This window comes from Canis lupus, chromosome 4 (genome assembly GCF_003254725.2).
Source record: "Canis lupus dingo isolate Sandy chromosome 4, ASM325472v2, whole genome shotgun sequence".
NCBI classification, from domain to species: domain Eukaryota; kingdom Metazoa; phylum Chordata; class Mammalia; order Carnivora; family Canidae; genus Canis; species Canis lupus.
This window is the reverse complement of record NC_064246.1, coordinates 3,962,909-3,985,463: the sequence shown is the minus strand read 5'-3', so window position 1 is coordinate 3,985,463 and position 22,555 is coordinate 3,962,909. Positions and strand designations below refer to the sequence as shown.

The window sequence follows — 22,555 nt, the reverse complement described above, 5'->3', positions numbered from 1 at the left end:
TATACAAAATGTAAGAAATGCTTAGTGCCATGGGGAAAATGGAATAAAGTAGGGGCATTGGGAATGTAGTGGTGGGAAGAATGTTAAATGAGATGGTGAAGAAAAGCTTCAATGAAAAAGGTGTCATTTGGGAACACCTGGGTGGCTCAGCAGTTGAGCGTCTGCCTCAATAAAATATAACAAATATTATATTTATTATAAATATAGGTATATTTATATAATATATATTTAGAATAAATAAAATCTTTAAAAAGAAAGGTGTCAGTTGAGCAGAGACTAAAAGAAAGTCAAGGAATGATCCGTGAGGCTGTGCAGAAGAAGAGTATCCCAGACAGAGGGAACAGTCAGAACAAAGGTTCCTGAGGTCAGAATATACCCGGTGTGTGAAGTGGCCAGCAGGGCTAGAGAGAAGAGTGAGATCAGTGTATATACTAATGTCTTGTATGTGTGCATGCATGTGTGTGTGTATTTGTGTAGTGTTTGGGATGTGAGGAGAGAAGCAGCTGTTAAAAAGGGATGTTCCGGGGTACCACCTTGTCCCTGAACTCTATCTCATGTCCTGAGTCTGATCCCATTCTGTTCCCCCCAATTAAACCAGAAAGGATCTGATATCAGCCCCTGTCCAGAGTAATTCCACCTGATTCTCTGCTATGGCTAATCCAGGTCTGTTACTGCTTCTGAACAGAGGCAGGAACGCAGTCTGATTGATAAGCAGGGCCTTGGTTCTAAGGGAGAACTGAAAACTCCCCTAGAACATGCAGGTAACCTTTCAGATTTGAAATGAAGGGAAAAAATAAAGGATTTCCTGTTACAGTTGAAAGGTTCTGGCTTTGAAAGGACCACATTGGAAAGGGTTGGATGTTTTGTTTTCAGGATCTCTACTGGGGGAGGGAAAATAAGCCACTTCCTGGGAAAGGAAGGACCTCCCCTCCACCCCACAATCCGCGTGCATCAAGAGGAAGGGAATGTGGGAGCTGTGTTTTAGGGCATCTTCAGGCATACCGAGGCCGGCTGTGACTTGGGTCCAGGCTCTACCACTTCATGCCTGACTTAGGACACAGTTTCCACCGTGGCTCAAAAGTAGGAGGGCCAAAGGTGCGAGGGGAGGAGGAGACAGCCTTGCACAGTCTTCAGCGGGCCCCTCAGGTGATACGAGTGTCAGGCTACCCGTCTTCTTCGTTTGTATGAACCAAGCCAGTGCCCCCTCCATAGGGGTGCACCGCTGAACCCCGGAGCTCGGCGAGTACCGCTTGGAACGGCCCGTGGATTGACGAGTACTGCCCCGCCGAGGGGCAGAGTTAATGAGGCCCAAGAGGGTGTGTTCTATGATGACATCGACACAAACACGGACTCTGGGAGTCGGGCCTCATTAACTCTTATCTCTCTGGTGGGCCTGCTTCTCCCATCTTCCAAACCACTGCCCGTGTGAGTTTTCAGAAAGGACAATTCGATTCCCATAATTTTTTTAAGGTTTTCATTTATTTATTTATTCATAAGAGACGCACAGAGAGGCAGAGATATAGGCGGAAGAGACGCAGGCTCCCTGTCAGGAGATTCCGGCCGTCTTCAGCTGAGCGTGGGCGCCACGTAACTCTTTCGTGGGGCACCCAGGAACGGAGACCTCCAGCCACAAACGCAGACTCTCCCACTAGTGACATTACCGCAGAGCAGCGAAGGGTTCGCCCCGGTGCAGGGCCAGCCCCAGGGCTGTCGGCGTGGCCCGAGCGAGCGCAGGCACCGCCGCGGCCTACGAGGCCCTCCCCGCTCCTCCCGTGCACCTTTGCGCCACCTCCCGCTCGGCTCCCAGATCCTCGGTACTCCCTCCCTCGGGGTTTCTTTGCCCTTTTGCCTCAAGGAGGACAGACTCGATCGGGCATGTGGAGGATTATGCTCCCGGCACCTCCGAGCGCCGAACTCCGGGCCACCCCGCACCAAGCTGCGCTCCCAGCAGGCCCCGCGCGCTGCGCTCCCAGCAGGCCCCGCGGGACGTGCCCCCGACAGGCCCCGCGCGCTGTGCTCCGGCGCAGGCTCTGTCCTTGTGCCCGCGCCTGCGCAGGAGGGTCCCGGCCCGCTGTGAGCGCAGGAGGCCGCCTGAGGTAAGGTGAGGTGTCCTTCCAAAAGCCAGTGAGGGAAGTAGGCAGACGGCTGGGTGCCTGCCAGACCCTGGAAAGTGAGGGGCCCTTTGGCCTTCCTCCCCTCAGAAACCCCGGGCTTCTCACTGCCCGTGCTGTTGCCGACGGGCAAGGTTGTATGAGGGGCTGCCCCGCGGTGGACAAGGGTTAGCAGCAAACGTGGCCTCCGCCCGCTAGATGCCGGGCAACCACGGATGTCCGCAGCGTTTCCCACTGGCCCCAAGCCAGCCCCCTCCCCCAGGAGGACCGCCGTGGTGGCATGAGGCAGGCCCAAAACTTGTCGTAGGACCCCCTGGTGTTTACCCCGCCCCGCATGCTTGACGGGGCAGTACTCGTCAATAGATTACTGTCATCCGTAAGGGCTCCTGCATTCTTACATATTTGATAATACACATATAGACTGGTTTGTGACTTAATGCTCCATTGGTTCACCAGCCTTTTCTGCAGGTTCATCAGCAGGTTGAGCAGGCTGTGCCTTTCTCTGTGGTCTTTCTTCAAGACCTTCCAGGAACGGAGATACATCATCATCTCATAAATCGTAAACTCCAAGTCTTTACCAACAATTCCAGTGGAAACATTCTTTGTAGTTAGGTCCTGTTCTGCAGGAAGTGCCTCTCGTAAGGCACGCAGATCATGTTTAACCAGTTCATTCAAATTGCACTCCATAAACCCAGACATAGGTCTCTCCAGGTAAGTACGAGCTGATTGAGAACGGGCTCCAATGGACATGGCTCTACAGTCAAAATAGTTGGCAGATGGACAGGTTCGGAAAATGTGAGGGCCCATATCATCATAACCAGCAATAAGCAGTCCAACACCATACGGTCTCCGGCCATACCGTTGTGTTGGTATCTGGGTCTTGCTTCCAATTAGAGATACAAGACGAGACACAGGAAGTGGTCTGTCAAATACAAATCTGGAATCCAAACACTCCTGGCGCATAAAATTACATAACAGTCCAGCATCAGCAGTAAGTCCCGCAATTGAGATACCAATATGGTTAGCAACATGAAGAATTTTCTTCTGATGAGCTGCAAGCTCTGACTGTGCTCTCTTCGGTGCAACCAACACTGCATGGGTTTTTTATCTCAGACCAACTGTGGCTGAACCTTGTTTGACAGCTTCCATTGCATATTCAATTTGATGAATCCTGCCCTGAGGGCTCCAAACAGTGACGTCATTGTCATACTGGTTGCGAAACGTGATTCCGGCCAGGGTCCCGCTGCTGCCTCTGGCAGAGGTGGTGGCTTCAGGAACGCGGCCTGGGCCTGGGATCGCATCCTGCATCAGGCCCTGCAGGGAGTCTGCTTCTCCCACCGCCTGTGTCTCTGTCTCTCTCTGTGTGTCTCTCAGGAATCAATCAATCAATCAATCAATCAATCTATCTATCTATCTTAAAAGGGTGTTTGGAAAAATGGCTACCTATTACTACCTTTTTATAGAACATAGAGCATTAATTAGAAAGCCTGACCGGTCTATGGAAAGAAAGTTCTAGGAGTATAACATTATTCTAAGATGTTAGAATAAAGTGTTTTTCTACAATATGACTAGCTTTTAGGTGTCATTTTTTTACCTAAAATATGCATAACTGGAGCCTATTGTATTTCACAATCTGGAAGTAATGGTATGCCTGCATACTTGTAAAAAGAATTGTACAAAACTGCATACCTCATTGCACTTTTTTTTTTTTTTTTTTGTATATTTAGCATATGAAACAGTGACACAGTGGACCTGGCTGTTCTTGTGAGGCAGGATATGGTAACCAAGGCAAGAGACCCCTTTACCAGGCCATTCTGCAAACTTTGTTCAGTATCACACAACTCTCCTGAAGGCTCTCGTAGGAAGTCCTACCCAGAGTCTCCTGAGAACACACCTCCTCCTCATCATCTGGATCACAACACTCAGGGAAAACCACATCAGGATCTCTAGGGAATGGGATTGCTGGACAAGACTCAGCTAAAACCAAGCAAAGGAAGAGAACAAAGAGCACTGTGGCCTGTGATGTAGAGGCTTAGTGATGCCATCCAGCCTTGCCACATCAGATTGGTCCCTTTTCCCTATTCACAAGTGCCTATGACCACAAGATTGGCACCTTTTCCCAATTCACAAGTGCTTACTGGGGGGATGGGATGGCTTTTCTGGCTTGCTAAGGGACTGTGACTGCAATGTTCCATTAAGGTGATTTCTGTTCCCCTCTTTGGACAAAATAAAATATAAATTTACCTTCTCTGTAAAAACTAAACAAACCATAAAACTTTGATAATAAATGTAAACAGTAGCAAAGTAGATAACATCCAGAGTATCATAAATGTTGGCATTCTAAAATGTTATATCACTCTTAAAAGTAATGAGAGAAATCTAAATAGTTTGAAAACCATCAACATCTATTTTAAATTATATGAATAAACTAAAAGAAGAAAAAAAAAGGCAGATTTTGTCACTCATGCCCTGGAATAGTATCACTTTTATATCTTTGTCATTGTGTTGATTAAAAAAAGAGACTCCTTCTCCCTTGCTAGACTCTGTGTTCCTGATTTACTTCTAGGTCCTACCGCAGGAGTAAGCACATAGTAGATGCTCATGAAATTCTTACCAAACTGAACTGATTTTGAGCAAAAACTATCCTGTTCAAAGCAAAGTCTCCTTAACAAGAATGACCCAGACATAAGTCAACTAGATAACAAAACCTGGGGTATTAGCGTGGGAGACCAAGTCATTATTCTCAGTGTTCAGAAGGGTCCTGAGAGGGGAATGACAGCTATAGATACATGTTTCAAACAAGTATAATTTTTAATTGCTGCCCATGGAATGGGGTCTTCATTTGTTCAGATGACATTATCCCACAGATAATGCTAAGGAAAAAACACAGCTGATTGTCATATTGTTTAAGAAAAAAAGCAAATGAGTAAAACAGTTATGAAATTGTTACTAACATATTATCTTTAAAAAATTAGAAATGTGTTATGGGTAGATTTTTTTAAAAACCTAATACAAAAACCTAAAAAAATATTTTCTAAAAGTGGTCTGAGGTACAAAATGTACTTTTCACTTAAAAATCTGCTGGCTTTGTGGTGCCTGGGTGATGGCTCAGGTCACGATCCCCAGGTCCTGGGATCAAGTCATACGTTGGGCTCCCTGCTTAGCTGGGAGCCTGCTTCTCCCTTTGCCTCCCACTCCCCCTGCTTGTGTTCTCTCTCTCACTGTCAAATAAATACATAAAATATTTAAAAAAAAAAAAACCCTGCTGGCTTACATGGGTGCTGTGTAATGCACATACATTTTGTTTCAGCCTGGAAGCTCTATGGATAAGTAGATGGACAGAAATTCCTGAGTCTTGGGATGCCTGGGAGGCTCACTGGTTGAGCATCTGCCTTCAGCCCAGGACGTGATCCCAGGGTCCTGGGATTGAGTCCCACCTTGGGCTCCCTACATGGAGCCTGCTTCTCCCTCTGCCTCTCTCTCTGTGTCTCTCATGAATAAATAAATAAAATCTTAAAAAAAAAAAAAAAAAAAGGAAAATGAAACTCCTGAGTCTTAGTTTTGCAAACGCAGTAATTGCATAGACCTTCAGTCTAGTTAAAAGAGCTGAAACTAAAACAACCAGCAAGCCACTCATTTCAGTTCCTATATGGTGCAACATTTTGGCTCACCGCACACACTCCACAGGGTTGTTATGCAGCATGGGAAGGTTTACAAAAGTCAAGACTCATCTTCTTCCAGGAACTAGAGGGCTAAATATTTACAAATGTAAAGAGAGACTGTATGCCTGAGACCCTCTTAAAGGGAGGAGTGGTTGACTGAGAGGGTCTTTTTTTTCCTTTCTAGGTTTACACTGAAGATATATTATGGCAAAACAAATGATGAAAAATGAAAATGTGTCCAACTGGTTGTTTGGACAGCAGCATCAGCTGGCTAGTTTGGCTCATCTGCAGAGCATTTTCAGACTGACTCTTCTGTCTTTGCATCAAATCCATCCATTACCACTGTCTTGTAATGTTAGGGCTCACCACAGACCTTTCCTGCTCTCTCTGAGTCTGAGCAATTAGGCCCAAAAAGTGAATTTCTTCTTTTTTTAAGGTTGTATTTTAAATTAGTGGTACTACTCTCCATTGTTATTTTTTGCCAAAATTTCTATAGAAAAAAAAAAACTTTCTTTTATAAATTATAAAAATAATGTTTAACTGTTATAAAAAATTCAAACATTCAGAAATGTATGTTATAAAAAGGAAACTTCTCCTTTCCCCTGTATATTCCATATTCAGAGGTAATTTGGTATTAGGAACATCGCCTCTGGAGTGCATGTCCCCATCTCTTCCACTCTTATTGGAAGACCCAGGGTAGGTTCCTTGACCTTGTGTTTTAGTTTTTCTCATCTATAAAATAGGTACAATTTTCATAGGGTTGTTGTGAAAGTGCCTGTAACAGTGCTTGGCACGTAATAAGCATTAGATTTGTGATAGTTATGATTATTGGTAAGACTATAAGCACATACTGTGTTACTTAGAGTATAGGATTAGCTGCTGTAATAGGAAACCCCAAATTACAGTGGCTCAAACAGCACAGAAGTTTCTTCCTCTTTCGAGAAACAGTTGGAGGAGTGGGCAGGTAGCCTCCGTTCCATGAAGTTTCATCTCCTTGGAGGGATCCTTGTCCATATCCAAGTGTTATCTCTGGGGTCCAGTAGCAGGAAGGGAACAGAGGAAACAAACGACAACTAACTTCTTTTGAAGGATGTGACCACTTAGTTGTATGTATCACTTCTGCTCACATCCCATTGGCCAGAATTTAGACCCTCTGCCAAACCCAGCTAAAATAGAGGCTTTGGCTGTCGATGTATATGCAGGATTGGGCTAGATTGCCCACTGGGATCTTCATACCCACCCAAGCTAATGTAGTCTTTAGCTGCCCACTTACAATGGACAGGAGTGGCAGAAAACCAGAATTCTCATTCTCATTCTTTATTTTTAAATGAAATAAAGCAGAGATACTGAAAACGACTAGCAAGCTTTGCTCCACACCTTTTCTTTTTTTAATGGTATCATTTCATGCATATTGCTTTATGTGTAGATTTTTCTCTTAGCAGTATATTGGGTAGGTCTCCCTATGTCAGTATACACATACCTCATTTATGTTGCCTGTCAGCTCCTTGTGTTCCAGGAAATAGAGGTCTTACAACTCACTGAACCAAGCCTTACTGATAGGCATTGAGATTGGTTTTGATCTTTGCTCTTACAAAGCTTCCACGTTCATCCTTTTATGTAGGTATTTTTGCAATTTTTTTGCTAGCACTTCTATAATGTAGGTTTATAGAAGTGAGTTGCTGAGGAAAAGGCATGTAGGTTTAAACTTCATTACATACTACAAAATTCCACTCTGAAAATATTGTGTCAGTTTGGGCTCAATAATGTCTTCTTACCTACATAGGAGAAATCTCTCCTTTATAGAGACAACTATTTCCATGTGACAACCTCGGGGAGAGGGGCTGTAGCAAGCACCCCTACCTCACCCATAAATGATAGTCTTGATTTATAGCTGGCTCAGTCTGAAGGTATGGAAAAGGGACAAAAAGGAAGAAGAAACCTGATATTTATTGGGGACTAGGTATTATTATCCTTACTTTATATGTATGGAAGCAGAGGCACAGAACTGTTAGTACTTTGCCTGGTTCACCTAGCTAGTCAGACCTCACTCCCCACTCTTTGCTACCTCTTTTTGGAAGCTTTCCTCCTTTTTTCTTCTCTTATTAGCTTTATTGATGTATTACTTACAGTACAATTCACCAACCTGAACTATGCAATTTGGCAAATTTTAATAATTGGATACAATCTTGTAACCCCCATCACAATTATGCTATGGAAATTTTCCATCACTCCAAAAAGATCCTCTGTGTTTTGTTTTTTTACACAATCAATCTCAGTCTTCCACCCAGCCACTTCATCTCAGTTTCCTCATTTGTTAAATTGGCTAATAATAGCACCTACCTTCTGTGGTTTCTGTAAGGGTGAAGTTATTGCATGTGAACTACTAAAAACAATGCCTGGTGCATTAAACATGAGTGTTGTGTTTGGTATTCTACTTTCACCATCATCTTCATCACTTGTTACTATGTACCTGATAAGTTAGCTAAACTGGATATCATTGGCATTCTGAGATTTTATTGCCCAGTGCCAAAAATAACTCTCCAGATCATACACAGAATAGGTAGCCTCAGGAAAATGGGGGACAAGAGCTATTATGGGGCAACTGCTCTTGATTTGGAGACAAAGTTTCTAATCCCCCCCCCAAAAAAAGTTTCTAATTCATGGAAAGAGCTCCATGGATTGGATTTTTTTTTGCAGATTTACAGTGCGTTGTTCCCTTTCATCACAGTGGGGAAAACTTTGGCAATGGGGCAGGAGAGGTATAGTGCTACACTAGCCTGCTAAGAGTGTGAGCAAATACTGTTCCAATCCATTAGTTTCCACTAAATCTCCAAACATGTGGCCCTCTTTGAGTGGTGGAATTACATTAACACAGCTTCTTGAGTGCCTTAGATATGCATGGCACATTGTTGCAAAACTAGACATACTTTAAAGCTAACTTGAAATCATTGTCTTTTGCAATGCCCAAGATTGTTAAAGTAGCTGCATTACATTTCCACAGACCTCCAACATTTCCTTCCTTCCTGGCCAGAATTCTTGACTCACTTCTCAAAGTGTTGGCTGACCAGGGCAATGTGCCACAGCAGCCTGGGAGGAAGCTCCACAAAGCTGGAAGGCAACACAGGACATCTGGTCTGGCCTGGCCCGCCGCATAATGCTTTCAACAGACTGCTGTCTAAACAAGGCCTGAGCCCCTGGGCTCACATAGTGTCTACCCTATAAGCAAAGACAGAGAGATGGACAGAGAAATTACAGGTGAAAATTATTTATTCATAAAGAAGAGAGAAGAAAGAAAAGAGGCAACTAAAACAGAATTGTAGTTCATTACAGGGAGGTTTTTGAAGCTCCTGGAGCTTTTTTTATAAGTTCTGTGAGGGACGGGTCTTACTAACCTTTGTGAGCTACTCAGCAGAAAGGCACACCGTGGGTTCTGGGTGAGCTCTCTTCTCCCTTGGAAGCACTTCGGATAGACAACCTTCCCCTTCCATCTGCAACAATCCCCAGGATACTTGTCGGGCACTCTTCTTTGTATCCCCTCTGCATGCTGGTGTCCTCTGAGATCTCTCCTCTTCCACTAATGTCCCTTTTCAAATGATTTCATGTCCTCTGCTGGTTTAAATGTCCTTGTTTGTGTTGTGAATCCCCTAAATCTCCAACTCCAGCCCAGATTTCTCTATTGAATGCCCAGTGGACATTTCTATTGCTGCCTCATATTTATCTTAAATTCAACATTTCCAAAACTGGAAATTGAAATTCTTACCTGCAAATGTGCTCTTCCACCTAACTCCTCATCTAGATCCATGAAACCATCTTTCCCTACTTGTTCTATCCAGAAACCCAAGTCTTCTTCAATTTCTCTCTTTCCATCTTGCCCCCATGCTTAATCAGTAATAATAATCATAGCTAATACTGATTTAGAAGGTCCTATGTTCCAGACATTATACTAATCCCTAATATTTTAATTTAGTACACCAATTATATGAAGTAGGTACTCTTAGCTGCATTTTGTAGATGAGGAAACTGAGACACCGATTGTTTGCTCCAGATCACAGAGTAAATAGTGTAACTGAAAGTTGGATCTGTTTAATTCTAAAGCTTGAGTTCTTCATTGTCACCTTGCACCACTTTTGATCACATGTACTAAACACTTTTCACTTCTGCATCTTTCCAGCCCCCTGTCCTGGACTGGCCTTTTGGTACTTGTATCATTTCTCACATGGACCACTGCTACCCCCTATTAATGTCTGTAGCTCCTAGCCCGCACCTTCATATTGCCAGCATGGTGAGTTTAAAAACTTTTCAATGGTTTGGTATAGTTTGTAGGAGAAAGCCTGACCTCCTAAGCATAGCAAAAGGAAAACAAAACCCTTCACCCAGATTTTTGCCATCATCTCTCTACTTGCCCACAGAGTGCCTGGCACAGAGCTCCTAAAACCCTGGGAATTTCCTAGGTGATAAGAGCCATAAAGATCTCTTTTGTTATTTATAATAAGATCCTTTCAACCACACTGAGTTTATATTAATAAGGTGACTTTTTGAGAGCCTGAAGTTTGAGGGCTGGATGTTAGGGCAACCAGCTATAACTAGAGTTGGAAATTTCAGTCCCACCTCTAGACCTCTGGCGATGGGGCTAGAGGTTCAATCAATTACCAGCAGCCAATGATTTAATAAATTGTATCAACATAATGAAGCCTCCATTAAAATTCCTAATTTAGCACTCATTCATTCATCTGAACACTTATTTGACACTTGCCCTGAACATGCCTTATGTTAGACATTTGGAGAGCTTCTGGGTTGGTGGAGGGGTTGAGAAGGTGGCCTGCTCAGAGGGCATGGAAACTCCATGTCCCTTCCTCCATACCTTGTTCTGTGCATCTCTTTCATCTGTCTGTTCCTGAGTTGTATCCTATTAGGACAAACCAGTAATCTAGTTAAGTGACCTGTCTTCCTTTTCTTCAAGCTATCCTAGCAAATTATCAAACTTGAGAAGGGATGGTGGGAACCTCTGATTTTATGGTTGATCAGAAGCACAGGTGACAAGACAAGAAAGGCTTGCAATTGGGGTCTGAAGTGAGGGCAGTCTTGTGGGATGGAGGCCTTAACCTGTGGGATCTGATACTATCTCTAGATAGACAGCGTAAGCATTGAGTTGAATTGTAGGACACCCAGCTTGTGTTGGAGAATTGTTTGGTGATGCCAGAAGTATTGAGGGCAGACTGGTAAATAGAGGAGAAACGAGTTTTCCCCTTCCACCATTGTAGCCCTCCTAGGCAGAATTAAACGTTCTTTCCTCTGTGCCTATGTTACTTTTATTTCTTTAATAAGATGTAGCAATAATTCCTTTATTTGCATGTTACCATAGAGTCCTTGCTGAAAACATACTGTTGCCACATCTCTCCTAAAGTGGACACATTGCCATTGTTGCAAGTAGATTCTTAAATGTTGACCCTTATTCATTGGATAAAGTCTTACTGGGCTCCTTTGCTTAAATCTCAGATTCTGTGCTAAGTTAAAGGGGTGGGAAATTAGTAAGGCAGGGAACCATGCATCGAAGAGCTCTGAGCTCATGTTAAATAACTTTCATTATTTACTTTATCCCATACTACAAGGACCAGGCTCTAATCACATATGTATTTACAATGCCTAATATTAGGTGTGCTTGGGGCAAGTATTACATAACTGTTTGTCAAATGAATGAATGAACCTTCTGGACCAATTTATGAATTGGAAATAGAAGTGAGGAATGAAGATAAAATCTCTCTCAAGAGCCTGACCTCTTGCTTTCCAACTATCATCCACAGAGAATTCCAAAACCCCAAAGCACATTTTCAGAGCCACCACTCCACAGGCAGCAGTGGACTCCACATGATCCATTTAGGGGCCCCTGGCTTGAGGCCCAGATAAAATGATTGTGATCTTGATGCCAATCTGTAGAACTTTCATAGGCCACGGAAGGGTAGGATTTTCCCTTTTCCTACTTATAGAACATCTATATTAATCAGTGAAGCCTTTAACATAAAAATGGGATCTACAGTTCACTTCCAAACCCCTGAAATTACTTCCTTAGTTCTCCTGTTCTAAAAACCAAAAGGGGGGATCCCTGGGTGGCGCAGTGGTTTGGCGCCTGCCTTTGGCCCAGGGTGCGATTCTGGAGACCCAGGATCGAATCCCACATCGGGCTCCCGGTGCATGGAGCCTGCTTCTCCCTCTGCCTGTGTCTCTGCCTCTCTCTCTCTCTCTCTCTGTGACTATCATAAATAAATAAATAATTAAAAAAAACTTAAAAAAAAAAAAAATAAATAAAAAAATAAAAACCAAAAGGGATTACTCATTGGTATTTGTGGGAAACCTCCACTGAGCTCGTTAAGCTGTCATTATCAGAGGAGGAGAACAAAGGTCATGTGAGATGACAATGTGGATCACAGGCAGCTGAGCCAGTTGAAGAATTTCTGCCATCACTGTGGAGCAATTTCAGTGACCCCTGTCCTGTCTCCAGGAAGGTTGTGAGACTCTAGGAAACAGAAATAGCTCCCAGGTTGATAATTCACCACCAAGTCCCTCGGTTCCAGAAACTAGGCAAAGCTGCCACATCAATCCAAGCCAATGACACTGGATAGCCCCTGGCTTCCTACAAAGGGTCCTATCAAAGCTAAAGCCAAGTCTAGAGTATGGAAAAGTGGGGAGAGACAGTCCTTTGTCATCCCTCAGTTTTGGAGATTCATCCTTCATGAATCTCAGGCTTTAGTACCTGTGTGACTTGTTCCTCAGGGTTGGGCCTGAGGTGGGCCTCTGGAGCAGCCCTGAGAAGCCTGAGGGATGGAGAGGGCCTGGGGGGTCTTCCTCTGTGGATGTGCATGAGTAAGGGTGAGTGTGTGTGTGGATGTGACTCTTTCTGATCTTAAACCATCCCTCACATCTGCTCTCACTTAGAGGCTGATGGAAGGCCACCTGAGCTCTCCTCTGTCCACCACATCTCTGTGTCTCCAAGCACACTTTCTTTTATGATGATGACGATTTCTTGATTGTATTGCGGTCATCTAACTTTTCTGTCTGACCTAACTGAAAGCTCCCTGAGGAACCTACAGCATCCACTCTGGCTTGGGATTCCTAGTCCACAGGGGGTATTTGACAAGTAGTTTGTGACATTTGACTCAATCCCATGCTCACCCCAGGTGTTCTTCAGTATGTCTCTGGAGAGTTTTCTCTCCCTCATCCCTCCCTTCAGCTCCACAGGGCACCTGGTCAGGCAGCCTGTGTGGGATGGGAGCAACAGCTCACCCAGGTTTTGTCAAGGGGGCCCTGTTGCCACTCCACATGATGTAAGCCCCACTGGCCCCATGGGGTCCCTACAAGGTGCCACAGAGTGACTGAAGGCCTGGCCTGAGGACCAGAGGTGCTGGGCTGTGGGGTCTGGACAACATATTGGCCCCCTTGGAGCCTCAGTTGGTCATTGGTGGCATGAGGAGCAGCACCTTTCTACCTGCCTCACAGGGGTGTTGGGAGGTGACAGCAGTGACAGCCTTTGAAAAGCATCAACCAATGTGCAAATACCAAGTCATATCACTATTGGGGAGAGAAAAAAATGTGTTTATCAGTGTTCTACAAATAAGCCATTGAAAACGAATGTGAATGAAGCAAAACTCCAAAGAGGAAGAGGAGAAAGCATCCTGAGCCTTTCTGAAGTTGCTCGATGGTGTGGAAATAAAGCCTTGGGGTTTGGCATTGGCAGAGTGGGCTCTGCAGGTATAACTTGCCCAGGGCAACTGAGAACACTTTTGTCCCAGACCCAGGAGGTCCAGACTACAGTAAGGAGAAACTCTCCAGCAAAGCTGCTGCTAGATGTGTGGCTTGTTGGTTCATGCAGCTGGCACGTTTTTTTCTTGTTTTCATTTTGCAGTGGTTATCTGATTTTAGTAGTTCCCTAGGGGCACATTTCTCTCTCTCCTGAGAGAGTTGTTCTGGCTTTGTATGTAGAATCACTTTTCAATTTTTCTAGATCAGTGCCCTTTGCTTTTCCCATTTTCCCTTCTCCAGTCTTTGTCTAGTCTACTTGATGTTTGAATTTGAAGGGAGGGTAGGTTGGAGGGGGAAAATAAGTCCAGTTAAAATTCACGGCCCCTGGTTGGCATTGTCTGTGGAACACATGACTCTTGATCTTAGGTTGTGAGTTCAAGCTCCACATTGGTGTAGAGATTGCTTTAAAAAAATTAAAAAAGTTAAAATTCAATCTGACAGAGGATTTGATAAGTGTTTTAGTAGGAGAAATTAGTATTTAACTAATGTTTTATTATATTTGTTCCTATATCTCTTCTTACAAGAGATTTTCAAAACTGACCATGTATTAGAGAACAGAATACAAAAGATCTTACCAATTTTATTAAATTCGTACATGGCATGTAAAAACAGAATCTTCCAGAAGGTGGTGCCAAAGTCTGCCTTTTCTCCACCTTCCTCCTGGCTCTAGACTGTTTCACAGTGTGCACATTTCACTCTCAAGAAAATGAAGTTTCTGTATCAGCACAGACCAACTCCAGTTAAGATGCACAGCAGGACATTCCCAGTAAGATGTTGAGGGGAAAAATTAGCCCCAAGAGTTGTAGCCTTGATCAATATAATTAACAACTTCCAGGTTTCTGAATTATTTATGGATTTTGTGCCAATTTAGGTTTGAAGAAATGTATAGGCTTGAACTTCCCATGAGCCTTACTTCCCATCTGCCACCTCCACCTCCTACTGACCTCATTCAAGCAACAATCCAAAACCAATGTTTTGGTTAACGTGAGGTACTGGGACCCCAGGACAGGAGACTCTAAACCCGGTATTAAGAGACTATAAATATAAAGCAGGAAATCCTGAGTCCCCATAGCTGCTGCTTCTCTCTTCAGACTCATGACTCTACCCCAGACCATGACAAAGACACAAGTGGGGATTAAAGAAAGGGAAACAGGGATCCCTGGGTGGCGCAGCAGTTTGGCGCCTGCCTTTGGCCCAGGGCACGATCCTGTAGACCCGGGATCGAGTCCCACATCGGGCTCCCGGGGCATGGAGCCTGCTTCTCCCTCTGCCTATGTCTCTGCCTCTCTCTCTCTCTCTCTCTCTCTCTGTGTGTGTGTGACTATCATAAATAAATTTTAAAAAAATAAAAAATAAATAAAAAAAAGAAAGGGAAGCAATTCAAGTGACCGGACTGTCTCCATGCATTCCCCCCTAAGTCTGGGGTAAACGACTGTACAGGTGAGGAAACCAAAGAGAATGAGAAACTGAAATTGCAAAGCCAGGCTAAACATTTATGCCAAGCCCAAAGATTCTTTTTTTTAAAAAGATATATTTATTTCTTGGGTGTGGGGAGAGTGCTCAAGCAAGCCCAGTGGGGAGGGGCAGAGGGAGAGGGAGAGAGAATCCTCAGAATCCTCAAGCAGACTCCCTGCTGAGCACAGAGCCCATTGTGGGGGCTCACTCCCAGGACCTTGAGATTATGACCTGAGCCGAAGCCAACAGTTGGATCCTCAATCAACTGAGCCACCTCAGCACCCCAAAGCCAAATATCTTATTAATTGCTGTATAGGTGTGTGGCATTGTGAAAACTGATAAGAGATACAGTCCCCAGGAATTTATAATTAGGTAGAAGGAAAGATGATCCCATCCAGCAGTGTGTTACAGCCAGCTGGCACTTGTGTGCTAAATGTGGACATCTCCCATCTCTGTGTTCAGTAACATCTCATCAGCAGCTTCAGATCAGCCATAGTGGGAGTATTTATACCAGGGAAATCAGTAAATGCTACAAATCAGGGCTCCTTCTCCCCCAGAGCTGAATGTTAACCATTTACCAGGATACAGATGATTTGTTCTACAGCACAAACTGCTTAAATAAAGGAGGAGAGGACATTTCAAGGCTGGGAAGCAATGGAGAGTGTTGCAAGTTTGCATTCAAGGTTAAGCTTTCCCACTTGGTGACCATCTGACCTTAGCCTCAGTTTCCATCTTTCTTTAATGGGGATAAAATCCTATGCTCAAATGAGATGGATTTGTGTAAAATATTGTATAAATCACAATGGATTTTACCAAGGAGACAGAGGTGATCTATAAAATGTGTAAAATGATGCTGATGATGCTGATGCAGTTCTCATCCCAGTTTTATGAGGAATACATAAGATAATACATATGTATGTTTTCATTTATTCAATAATGTTTATTGAGGTTCCCTATATGTTAGACATTGTGCTAGCTGGGCAGTCATAAGATTTAAAAACACTTTGTAGGTTATAAGGCTTTTGTGCAAAAGTTCTTATAGGTTAGAAGGCGTCCTATATTGTTATTTTTTCCCTGAACTTTCTGTATCCCTCCTAATCTGGACAGACTCACATTTGCCCTGTGACACATCCTGCAACTCATTGTGCATTGATGCCTATATTTAAACTATAAAACACGGCAGCCATCACGAGCAATGGCATGGAAGGTAAACAGAGACAAGGAAATGTCCTTGAAATACTTCGTCGACTGGAAGCATGTCATAACAAAATTTGTAAAAAATTATCTTTATGTATATATATGAATCTGAGAGAATATACACTAAAGTGTTCACAGTAGCTTTCTCTTGATGGCAAGATTGATTTTGATTTTTTTCTTGCTCAGATGTAGTTTTTACTTTTTCTACAAAAATTATCTATGTAAAGTTAAGATTTCATAAAATAGATTTAGCATTTCATAAAATACATTTAGCTCTTTCATAAAATAGATTTAGCTAAAATAGGTTTTGCTATTCATTTTATGCAATCTTAAATTTAGATTTGAAAGGAGCTTAGAGGTCTTTACAGAAGAGGAAGCTGAGTTTCAGAGAGATGAAGGACCTGAACTAGTCAGACTTCCTCCTCTAAATTTGACATTCTGGGGGCATCTGGGTGGCTCAGATGGTTGGTTGAGTGTCTGCCTTTGGCTTGGGGTGTGATCCTGGGGTCCTGGAATGGAGTCCTGCATCAGGATCCCCGCAGGGAGCCTGCTTCTCCCTCTGCCTATGTCTCTGCCTCTCTCTGTGTGTATCTCATAAATAAATAAATAAATAAATAAATAAATAAATAAATAAAATCTTTTAAAAAAATTAAATTTGAGATTCTCTTTCCTCCTCCTAAGTGTGTTTGCAGACCTCTTGATTATTAGTCTAAATCTATGTGCTCTGTAATTAGATTCTCATCTTTAATTATCTTTCTGACTTTTTGATGTATCTGATTACCCTCGTATACTAGTATTTCTTTGGCTTGTTTCTTTCTTTCTCTCTCTCTGTCTCTTTTTTTTTTAATGTTCAAGTGGCTGCTTGGCTTCTTTGACTTTTGTCTTTGAAAGACTCCTGAGGTAAATAAGCATTTTATCCCAATCAGTGGCCTCTTTAATTATATTCTTCTCACATTTGCCCTTTGGTCTCTACCAACTAATTTTCTCAAAAATTTCCAAGGATGAATCATAATTCCTCAAAGCCACCATTCTTGGAATCAGAGTATTTTTTTTCTTTATTTGATGTAGGCTGAAGTAAGAGTTTTTCTGCCCAGTGTATAGTGGCTCAGAGGTTTGCCTTCGGCCCAGGGCATGATCCTGGAGTCCTGGGATCAAGTCCCACATTGGGTTCCCTACATGGAGCCTGCTTCTCCCTCTACCTGTGTCTCTGCCTCTCTCTCTCTCTCTCTCTCTGTCTTTCATGAATAAATACATAAAATCTTAAAAAAAAAAAAAACAAAGGCTATTGCCTTCTGGGCCTCAGTGTTTCTTTCTGCTAAATGGATGTTTTCTTAGCTCAATTGATGACTATTTCTTTTTTTTTTTTTTTTTTTGATGACTATTTCTTATGGAAAATATCATGGAAAATCTGAAGCCCTTCTAGCCTCAACCTATAGACACTTGACTCCTTAGATTTCATAGGAGTGAATGAATCTAGGCCAGAGGTTGTAATAGAAGCCAAAGAATCAAAGCTGCCTCTCAAGACATAGAGCCTTGGACTGTACATGGGGAAAGCTCAAAGGGTTAGAGCCAAATATCAGAACAAGTGAATTTGATTTTTTTTTTTTTAACCAAAGCTTCTTCTCTGATGATGTCCCACCCCACTTTACCCTGCTCAGGGCACCTATGGCTACAGTTTGATTGCTCCCTTATCTGTGGCCATTTATGAAGCTTAACATGCACACGGAGAGTAAATGAGTTGAAGTAAGCTTTCAGATTTTCTCTGAGAGTCCAGGGTAACCCTATCAAGTAGAAATATAATTTAAACCACAAAGGTAAACCACATATGTAATTTCAAAGGTTTTTTTTTTCTAGCAGCCTTATTTATTTTCTTTAAGAATTTTATTTATTTATTTATTTGAGAGAGCATGAGTGAGTACATGAGCTGGGGGGAAGGGCAGAAGGAGAGGGAGAAGCAGACTCCCCCCCTGAACAGGGAGCCCCATGCAGGGCTCAATCCCAGGACCCTGAGATCACTACCTGAACCAAAGGCAGATACTCAACCAACTGAGCCACCCAGGTGCCCCTTAGCAGCCTTATTTTAAGTAAGTAAGATAAATGTGACAGTAATTTTAGTAATATACTTTATTTAACCTTATATATCCTAAATATTATCATTTTGACATGTAAGCAATAGTAGAAATTATTATTGAGATATTCTACTTTTTTTTTTGTTCCTACTAAATCTTTGAAATCCAGTATTCATTCCACACTGAGGATATGTCTCAATTCAGACATTTCAAATGTTCAGCAGGCACATATGGTTAGTGGCTAGCATTAACAGCACAGATCTAGGTGTATCTATATGACTTGCCAAGGTCTGTAGAATGGAGAAGAGTATAAAATCATGCCTGTAACTTCCAAGTGGATGTAACCTTATTAATGCTGTCTCATATATGCAGTTGGATACAGGGAATGAAATTTTCCTATATACCTGGCATTCTGAATATATGCAATCATTCTTGTATATAAATCAAAACTCCTGACAACCTAACAAGATGATAAGAAAATTCTCACTTTACAGATGAGGAAAATGAAATTTGGGTAGTCTCAATGGCTACCTAAAGATTCCCAGTGAGCAACTGGGGAGGCAGGATACAAACCCAGGTCTGTCTGGTGCCAGGGCTCAGGGGCTTCCCCTCCCCCACATGCTCTATTTCGCTCCATTTTCCAACCACACAGATGTCTTGGATGTCTGGTGGGAGACAAGCAAGTAACTAAGCATGGCAAGGTTGCTCAAGACTACCCAGCTCAGATTAGGTAAGACACAGCCTCTTGAAGCCTACTAAGTCTGCTGAGGGTGATGGAGTTGAGGGAGAGGCCAACTCAGCCACTGCAGGGCCTTTTGGGGGAAAGGTGAAAGGTGGCCCTTTGGGGACTGCAGATGGCTCCTGGTGGCTAGAACAGGAACCATGTGTGCTGGGGCACATATGTGGACTGAGAGCAGAGGATAATTCAGTGACGGGCACAGAACTGAGGGATTTTACCCCAAGGACTGTGGGATTTTAAGCAGGTGCTTGATATGAATGGATTTGATTTATATGGCTCTACACCCTAGTCACAGAATAAAGGGCAAATGAAGGACCCTGCCCGGGTATGATCCCACTTGCACATTTCTTTTGTAAATTTAAATTTCAAGTCTAACCAAAGAGGGTAACCCAGAGGTTAGGACCTGCCCAGTCAACAGAATGAAGCAAGAACACTGGGAGGTGCTTGATGTTCTTCCTGGGATTTGGAGTCAGAGAAATCCAAATGCAAGTTCTGGCTTTGCTGTTTTCTAGCTGTGCCACCTTGGCCAAGACTCAGCTTTTACATCTGTGAAGTGGGAATCACACAGAGACCAACTGGATGGAGCCATTGTGAGGATTAAGTGGAACAATCCTGGCCAAGTGCTTAGCAGAGTAGCTGGTACCCAGCCAAGGCTGAATCAGGCATGCCCAATGGTGTCACTGTCACCAAAGCAGTGACATGGCCAAGTGTTCAGGACCATGAGTGGATGGCAGCATATGGACTCCAAGCTGCTCCTGTGTCATGGGCACTTCGGCATGTAGCCAGGTACAGGATACCCACCCCATGACTGACTCATTCCCAACTATTCTAATGTCACACACCAGGCTCTGGAGAGAGAAAGGTGTTCCTGTTTTATGGAGCTTATAGCCTAACAAGGGGTCCAGGGGGAGACCGAGCTCAGTTAAATGATACAAATAATGTATAAAGTACAACCGTAACAGGTGCTTCAGGCGAGAACTGTGTCTAGTTAGAGGTGAAGAAAAGTGCTCAGTGTATAAAAGTCTGTCAGGGCTGTGATCTGGAGGCCGAAAGTCAGAGATCAAGGCGTCCACAGCCAGGCTCCTAGAATCTTTCCTTGCCTCTTCCAGCTCCTGATGGTGGCTGGCAATCCAGCGTTCTTGGCTTGCAAAGCGTGCACCTGCATCCCATTACCAGGTGAGGGCGCTGCGGCTCACCCAGGGGAGGCACCGGACGGTAGCGGTTCTTCCTCTCCTGGGTCCTGTTTGCACTTGGTTTTGCTTTCTCTCCCTCTTCTTTAAAATCAATATGGACTCAAACTATATTTTAAAACATTTTTGCACTTGTTGAAAAAAATCATCACGTCCCCTTCTCTAACAATCTGGCGTATGAAAAAACTTATTTAGCTTTCGGAATATACATTTTCCCCCATTTATTTATTTCTATTTATTTTGTTTCCATTTAAAAAATGAATAGAGAAACTAAGACATTTAGGAATGACTCAGACTCTTCAAATCCAGATACACTACTCTACAAATCCATATTTATATATGCTGGCTAAAAATTAGTCCAAAATATATAATGAAGAATTAATATGTACATGGCTGCATGAGGTCAAGGTGAGTATCTATGACTATAAATTTCAATCAAGAACTTAGTAAATAAGCATGGAAGTTTTATTTTATTTTTTAAAAGATTTTATTTATTTATTCATGAGAGACACAGAAAGAGAGAGAGAGAGAGAGGCAGAGACCCAGGCAGAGGGAGAAGTAGGCTCCACGCAGGGAGCCCGATGTGGGACTCGATCCCGGGACTCCAGGATCACGCCCTGGGCTGAAGGCAGAGCTAAACTACTGAGCCACCCGGGGATCCCTGCATGGAAGTTTTAATGCATAATCTCAAAGACAGTGAGGAAGGCAGTTTAATGTTATTTCTCATTTTATCAAAGAAATCTGTATAAATGCAAGAAAAGATAGGAAAGAAAGAACAGAGAATATATTCAGTATTAAGATTAGAGAATAAAGTATATTTTTCAGTTTTCTTTTTTTTCTTTTTTTAGTTGTAAAGGCTTTATACTATCTTTTTGCATTTGTTTTTATTGAAGTTCGATTTGCCAACATATAGTGTAACACCCAGTGCTCATCCCATCAAGTGTCCTCCTCAGTGCCCTCACCGAATTACCCCAAACCCCTGCTCACCTCCTTTTCCGCAACCCTTTGTTCATTTCCAGAGTTAGGAGTCTCTCATGGTTTGTCTCCCTCTAATTTTTTCCATTCAGTTCCCCTCCTTTCCCTTATACTCCCTTTCACTATTTCTTATAATCCCCATATGAGTGAAACCATATGATGATTGTCCTTCTCTGATTGACTTACCTCACTCAGCATATTACCTTCCAGTTCCATCCCTCCCTTCAATTTGCCAGAAGACACCAAGAAACTTCCAGGCAGGAATTCCAGTCTGAGGACCTGTTCTAAAGATAAAGATGTGTTCAATGAGATGTCTGTTACTTCAACATAATTTTTTTTAAGAAATGCATTTATCTTTTAAAGCAGCTTTACTTAGTTATTAATTGACACAAAGTAAACTGCACATACAATTTGTAAATATTGACACCTGAATAAACTTGTCATCATGGTGATAACGTTTTGCAACTTATTTTTTTCCGCTTTATAACGCAGCATGTGCATTTTGTCAAGTTATGAGATATTATTTTAGAATATTTTAATGACTGCATAGTATTCTATCATATGGGATATTATTTATAATATTGAAAAATGACAAATCATTGAAATATCCAACAATAGAGAATTATATAAGTGAACACACACACACACACACACACACACAGAGGAAGAGACTGAAAAGAATAGGTTCAAGTGCTAATAGTGGTTATCTAGATGGTGGGATTACATGTGGCCTTTTCTGTTTCTGTGTTTTTCTATTTTTGCTGCACAGAACCATCATAATTTCAAAAAGCAAACATAATTTTCTTCTTTTCTAAAAATTAAAAACTTAAATGTCTAAAAGTGGAATTTTACATGCATCAGTGGGATTCTATAGCCATTTAAAATAATATTTTAAAAGAATATTTCATAATATGAGAAAACATGTTATATTTAGTGAAAGAAATCTTACAAAACAATATAGCTTAATTATTTTTTAAAAAGATTTACTAAAAAAAAAAAGATTTACTTATTTCTTTAAAGTGTACAGTTCAGTGGCATTAGGTGCGTTCACAATGTTGGGCAGCCTTCACCACCATCCACCTCCAGGACGTTTTCATCCATCTCATTTTAAATGATTTTGAATGGATGGTATCATCAGAGATTTTATTCCTGTCCTAATGGTCAGGAAGAGAAACAAAGGCTTTCATCCTCCCATCTCATCTCCCTTTCCCATTTTCTTCTCAATACTTGCAGTCTGGTTTCTGCCCACAACTGCCCTGGACTGGGTGCCATTAGGGCTGTCAGCACATCCTAGTGACCCAATGCCATGGGCTGCCACCTGGTCCTGTGTTACTCCTGGTCTGCAAGATTGGACAATCCTGTT

At 42.6% G+C, this 22,555-nt stretch overlaps 2 long non-coding RNA genes and 1 pseudogene across 2 annotated transcripts in view; 1 reads left to right on the top strand and 2 right to left on the bottom strand.

The window, feature by feature from the left end:
- LOC125754907 (uncharacterized) overlaps window positions 1-22,555 on the bottom strand; it is a 36,832-nt gene that overhangs the window by 13,144 nt on the left and 1,133 nt on the right. The window contains exon 2 of the long non-coding RNA XR_007410005.1: window positions 21,379-21,476. This is a non-coding gene — a long non-coding RNA (uncharacterized LOC125754907). The remainder of the gene's footprint in view (window positions 1-21,378; window positions 21,477-22,555) is intronic.
- LOC125754906 (uncharacterized) lies at window positions 2,002-4,652 on the top strand. The gene is made up of 2 exons (XR_007410004.1): window positions 2,002-2,096; window positions 3,839-4,652. It is a non-coding gene; the product is annotated as an uncharacterized LOC125754906 (long non-coding RNA).
- On the bottom strand, window positions 2,470-3,429 carry LOC112660815 (proteasome subunit alpha type-1-like; annotated as a pseudogene).